Here is a 6,000-nt window from a genome sequence, read left to right on the forward strand (position 1 = left end):
AGCGGCAGGCAGAGAGCGATTGAGCGGCAGGCAGAGAGCGATCGAGCGGCAGGCAGAGAGCGAGCGAGCGGCAGGCAGAGAGTGAGCAAGCAGCAGACAGCGAAAGACAGAGAGACACAGACAGAGAGCGAGCGATGAGGGCTTTTCCACAATGGTTGATGGGTTCAGAATGTCTTGAAATCAAACATAGTACTCTTCACCACTTTCGACCTCCGTGTAACCAGAAAGAAAAAACTCCACTGATTGCTTTTTTCCCTCCTCCTGATCTTCCACTACCCATTCTCTTATCCCTGTACATATGTTTATTTTACATGCTGATAACTCGGAACAATCACTTTACAACTCAAAATATTAGAGCATTTCCATGGGCTTCAATGGCAGTAAAAACGCTTTGTATCTCATCGTTTCTATAGGATTTAATAGCAGTGATAACGCAGAATATTAGAGTTTCCAATGGCTTTCATAACAGTGATATCTCAGAATATCCCACACACCAGTGGGAGCAAGAACCCTTTGAACCAGTGTAGTTTCAACCTTATTGCAAGCTGTAAAGAAAGGGCCCATTTCTTTTACACATGACACTGTATCTTCTTGTTCACTTGGGCCTATTTGCTCCTAATTGCACCCCCTGCCGCCTACCTCCTTTCGCCAAGTACACATCTGTCCTCTCCTTGTGTCTACTTTGTACACTTACCGAATGCTAACTTTTGTTTCTCTTTCTACTTTTATCGTCATAACTACTTCTTTTAAAACTGTGAGCAGTCATTATTTGCTTTGGCTGCTTTTATTCAAAACAGGAGGGGATTTTGCTCCAGCTATCGACCCTTTATATTTCAACAGCCTGTAAAAGATATAATGCACACCCAAAGCCCTCGGCAGCTGGAAAGTCGGCGTACATGCCACTCGGGTGCAGCGCAACTGAAAGGACAAGTGGCAAGTGCCTGGCACAGATGGACCATTTGGATGTTTTTCCATCACAAATTATCAACTCTGAATTTAACCAATGACCAATGTACTGTAACTTGGATTAGAAATTCATGCTGTATTATGAACGTAACTCACTTATGTACTATCTCCTTGCTTCAAAACTGGGACAAAGGCAGTGCAAGAATCAGCACCATGTTTATCAAAGAAAAGGCATCCCATTAAAATCAGTTGGAGTTTTTCCTTTGATAGAAGGGGGCAATTCTTCTGAACTACTTTTATGGTCTGTCTCTCGCTTACAGGCGTAGCAGGCGTTGCACCCACTAACGAAATGCGCTGCGTGGAGGCTGGCGCGGTATATAACAGTAGTGCTATTGAAAACAATGGTTAAAAAGATAACACGTGTTATTTAATGCCTTAACGGGGGTGATAACATCCGCTACATCTGTATACTGTTCATTCACTAAATGTTCCGCTTCTGTACAATGCCTGGCATGCAATAAAATACCAGGGATTCTGTCGATCGAGACGGTTTCTGCTAACAATGTCAATAGGAAATTTCTGCAGAAAAAGGCCAGATCGGGCACGCCAGCTGATATAGAATAACGTTTGCAGTAACCTGACTCATTCAGATGGGCCGACAAATTCAGGTGCTTGAAGGAAATCAGGTACTAAAAAAAAAAAAGTGAATTTCATACCCTGGCTGACAGCAAACTGTATGGAAACATTTCAATAACATAGGCACTGTGTGAATAAACTCATCCGCTCTCAAGAGAGATTTCAGCAAAGAATGTCAATTCCCACTCTTTCTGTACATTGATTAAGGGAGAGATGATCGGTAGGTCTTCCTAGCATTACAGGTGGTTAACAACACTCTAGACAGAAGATGTACTGTATAGAACATGGGGTGTAGTATAGCAGCGGTTTTGCTGGACCATGGGTTAACAGTGCAAAGTTCTGCTGGCCCATCAACAGGTGCGTCAGTACTTGGCTATTTATCACTGTGTCCCATACAACCATGTCCATTATAACGCTTCCAATCTACATAGCACATCCATTATAACTACGCTACAGATTTCTCAGCATGTCCATAATAACGACACCACTTCCAGTCTTCATAGCATGCGGTTGACATGCACATTGGAGTGCACAGCTGCTCAGAGACTTGCATATTGCCCGTATAAGGCCTTAGTAAGTAAGGTACATGTGTGTACTGCATCGTTACCGCTTTTAACTGCAAAGTTATGAAAGCTTTGTAAGCGGCAAGTTATCGCTAGGTCATAGCAGCAATGCAGCCCCTTAAATTTGTCTGATATTATAATAAAGATCACCAAAGAAACAAAAATCACCATTAAGACATTCCATGTTGTTCATATCTTGATGCCAGATTCATGCGAGAGAGCTTTGGGGCCTTATTCTATACTGTCTTAAGCATCCGTTCGGACAGAAATCCCCACTAGGTTCAATGGAGATTTGTGGCCAAAAACACGATGAACGGCTGCATCTGACTATTTAGAATGTACCCCTTTATCTCCCTGTGCCTCAGACACCAAAAGTCAGATTTTATACTCTGCAGAATAATTGCACCTGCAAATTCTAATACAGCTACCTGAGCATGGTCAGCGCTATAAAAAAGGTCAAATCGGGTCCTGTAAGGAAGAACGTTTCAACCATTCCAGTTTTATTAGGTTTGGGATAAAAAATAAAAAAAAAGGTAATTGTCTCAAACTGTATTGTATCTTTCTGCAGACAAGTGTCTTTAACCCTTTCTGCTGTCGGGGGGCCTGATTTGCAAAGCGCTGCAACCCGCTCTAACAGTGAATGTGTTATTACTCCAGCACTAATACAAACAGCACATTGTGAGGCTGTTCCTTTCACCTACAGTAGGAAAAACTGGGACAATAAGTTATTTACACGTAGGAGTTACACACTTGGTTTTTTTCTTTGTTTTTAACAGGGCTTTGCCAATGACGGTAATAAGTGTAAGAGTTGAAGCTAGGATTAGCCAGTCCTGATTTTTGCAGCCCACACTTCAGTCGCTCAGCACAGTTTATTTGACGAAGATACAAGACAGGAAAGGCTGAGCGTATCCCTGTTAATCTGAAGTCAGGTGGTCCCACCCATCCATTGTTTTATATGTCATCACTGGCACAGAGATGTGAGGCAGGAGGTTTCTGCTCATGACTGACTCTGCGTGACCTTCAAAGTCACCTTACCTCCCTGTGCCTGGGGCCCTGCATTAGACTGCAAGCTCTGTGGGGCTGTGTCCCACTGTGCATATGGTGTACACAGTCCCGCTCTACATGATCCAATGACAAGCTCTGTTAACAAAGCAATAACTTAATGGCAGCCCAATTACTGGCGTGGCGCATTATCATGCATATAACATTTTGCTTGGCAACATGCAGGAGTACTATGCTGAATAAAGACATGCTGAGAAGAGATAAAGTAACATTAAGATTCTACTGTCTGTTGAGCAAATAATTCTGCAAATCTACAGCAACTCAGGAGTGAGGAGGCCTGCATAGCAATGCACACCTACTGTATGTTCATCATCGCTTTAGAAGGGGGTTGACCAATCTTACAATGCCCAAAGACGAGAGGCGACACACAATCAACAAGCAGTTTACAATGTTACTGTCATGTGCAAAGGCACTTGAGGAGTTGTGCTTCCTTTGGGGAATACACGCATCAGGTGGCATACAAGGCGAGTCCTTGGTGACACCATGGGAGGCAATCATCTGCAGGTCTAGCATGCAGTAACAGGCTAACAAGTGATGACCTGTAGAGATCACGAACCTACAGTATGCTCCGCAGGTCTCTGTAAGGAAGTTCACATGTGTCCGTCTCGCCAAACAGAATCAAAGAGTAATGCTCTGCAGATCTCCTTTGCCCCGGGAAGGTTACACAGATTTATGCTCTGCAGGTCGTTTTATCATTATACGGGCTAAAAGAGCAGACGGAGAGATCAACACTAGAGCTTTGCAAAAATGATATTCTGCATATCTTACTAGAGAGTTTAACAAAGCAACATCCTGCATATGTTACTAGTAGATTAATAGGGCAAGGTTAAAATATCAGCAACCTGCCACATCAAACTAGCAGCGGAATTTACAGAGAAAATGTGAGCATATCTCAGCAGCACTGGGCATGTGGACAGCTCCACAGAGCTCACTGGCAGCAGGTGGGTTAATGTAGCAATGCTTCCTGCACATCTCCATACAACCTCTGCATACTCACAGACAAACACACTGCACATGGGCACACACCGAGAAGCCACAGGGGCTTGCAGCGCATCTCTATGCCACATAAGTGTCAATTGCAGAGCAATGCATTCCCCTCTAGCACCCAAGAGGTTAATGCTCTGCCAATCCCCGTGGGTGCAGATACATGGTCACAGCAGTATTCGCCAGGGGCGCCTTGCTGCAGGCAGCGGATGCACTGACAGCACCGAAGCTCCGCAGCTGCGGCGGGTTAAAGAGCCAGCGCTCCGCGAGTCTCTACATCTAGCAGGGTCAGCGCTGCCCGCAACACCTTCTCTCACTTCTACCCGGCGGCGCCACAGTTAACAACACACCCCTTACCCCCTCGCTTACCTCGTGCCCTTTCGTCAAGCCTCGCGCCGGGCGCACCTGCCTTCCTTCCCGGTGACCGCGCGCTCGGTTACTTCTCAGTGTCCTCCTCTCGCCATCAATCTCTGTGCACGAGGGGGCGGGGCCGGAGCCTGGACTATGCCACCGCCTTCTCCTCTGCAGTTCCGCGGGGTCCTAGAGCCCTGCGTGTTTATGAAGAATTAATCACCTTCCCTGCACAGATAGCAGCGCAATGATACTGCTTGTTGCTGAGGGTCTGGCAAGGCACCTGCAGTGGGGTGGCTGGTGGGTTTAATAATGTTATAGAAACATACTGGCCCACGTTTAAAAAAAACTCTTTTTAGGGAGATTTGGGCAGTGGTATGGTGTCTGATTAAAAAAAATCTACATTTAGTAAACAGTTGGAGGAAAGCTCTATTTTTAAAAAAGATTTGAGATTCCAGTTTTTCATTCTAGTAGCAATGTTTTAGGCACTTGGCTCATATACAGAGGAAACCCCAAAGGGGTCAAATAAAATATATGGAAATTAAATTAGAACCTAGGGGTAAGAGCCCCCCTTTAGCTGCACTCCAAAAATACCCCAGAGTAAGGATAAACATGTACCTTTAATCAATATATAATAAAACTAAGAGGTCCTAATTAATGAAGACAGAAACTGAGTATACAAAACTTAAAAACAATTAAAAATGAACAGCATTGTGTGTGCTCTTGTGTATGTTCACTGTCTTTGACTCCCTGCTCAGACCACCCTCTGCTGCCTGTTTTTCTTCCACAATCTTACTTACTTTGCTGACTATTTCAAGGAAAAGGTGGAATCCATATGTCAGGACATAAACTCTTTATCCTCCTCCCATCCTTCACCTCTTCCTAAGTCTCCTCCTGCCTTCCTCAACTCTTTTTCCGCTGTCTCAGAGGAGGATGTATCGTTGCTGATCTCCTCTTCTCCTTCAACCACCTGTCCTCTTGACCCCATTCCCTCCCATCTCCTAAAACCTCTTGCTCCTACTATAATCCCTACGCTCACACACATTTTTAACTCTTCTCTCTACTCTGGTACCTTTCCCTCCTCCTTCAAACATCCAACAGTTATACCATTACTCAAAAACAGCACGCTTGATCCTACCTGTCTTTCCAACTATCAGCCTGTCTCCCTCCCGCCTTTTGCCTCTAAGCTCCTTGAACGTCTTGCATTTTCCCACTTGCTCCATTTTCTCACCACCTATTCTCTCCTAGACCCTCTACGATCTGGCTTCCGCACTGCTCACTCCACAGAAACAGGACTCACTAAAATAACCAATGACCTCCATCCTGCCAAAGACAAAGGTCATTATACTCTCTGCTCATATTACTCGACCTCTCTGCAGCATGATACTGTGGACCACCCTCTTCTCCCTCACATTCTCCATACTCTTGGTATTCGTAATAAAGCTCTATCCTGGATCTCCTCTTACCTCTCCCATCGTACATTCAGTGTCTTTTTTGC

The 6,000-nt window shown here is 44.8% G+C and overlaps 1 protein-coding gene across 3 annotated transcripts in view; it reads right to left on the minus strand.

The window, feature by feature from the left end:
* Window positions 1-4,643, minus strand: part of RASL10B (RAS like family 10 member B) — a 98,485-nt gene extending 93,842 nt beyond the window's left edge. For 2 of the 3 annotated variants that reach the window (XM_075589872.1, XM_075589870.1), the window contains exon 1: window positions 4,521-4,643. The gene's annotated coding sequence lies outside the window, so the exon portion shown is untranslated. The remainder of the gene's footprint in view (window positions 1-4,520) is intronic. The other variant, XM_075589871.1, reaches the window with a different exon arrangement.
* Window positions 4,644-6,000: the final 1,357 nt, after the last annotated feature.

Source organism: Ascaphus truei, chromosome 3 (assembly GCF_040206685.1).
Source record: "Ascaphus truei isolate aAscTru1 chromosome 3, aAscTru1.hap1, whole genome shotgun sequence".
Lineage (NCBI taxonomy): Eukaryota > Metazoa > Chordata > Amphibia > Anura > Ascaphidae > Ascaphus > Ascaphus truei.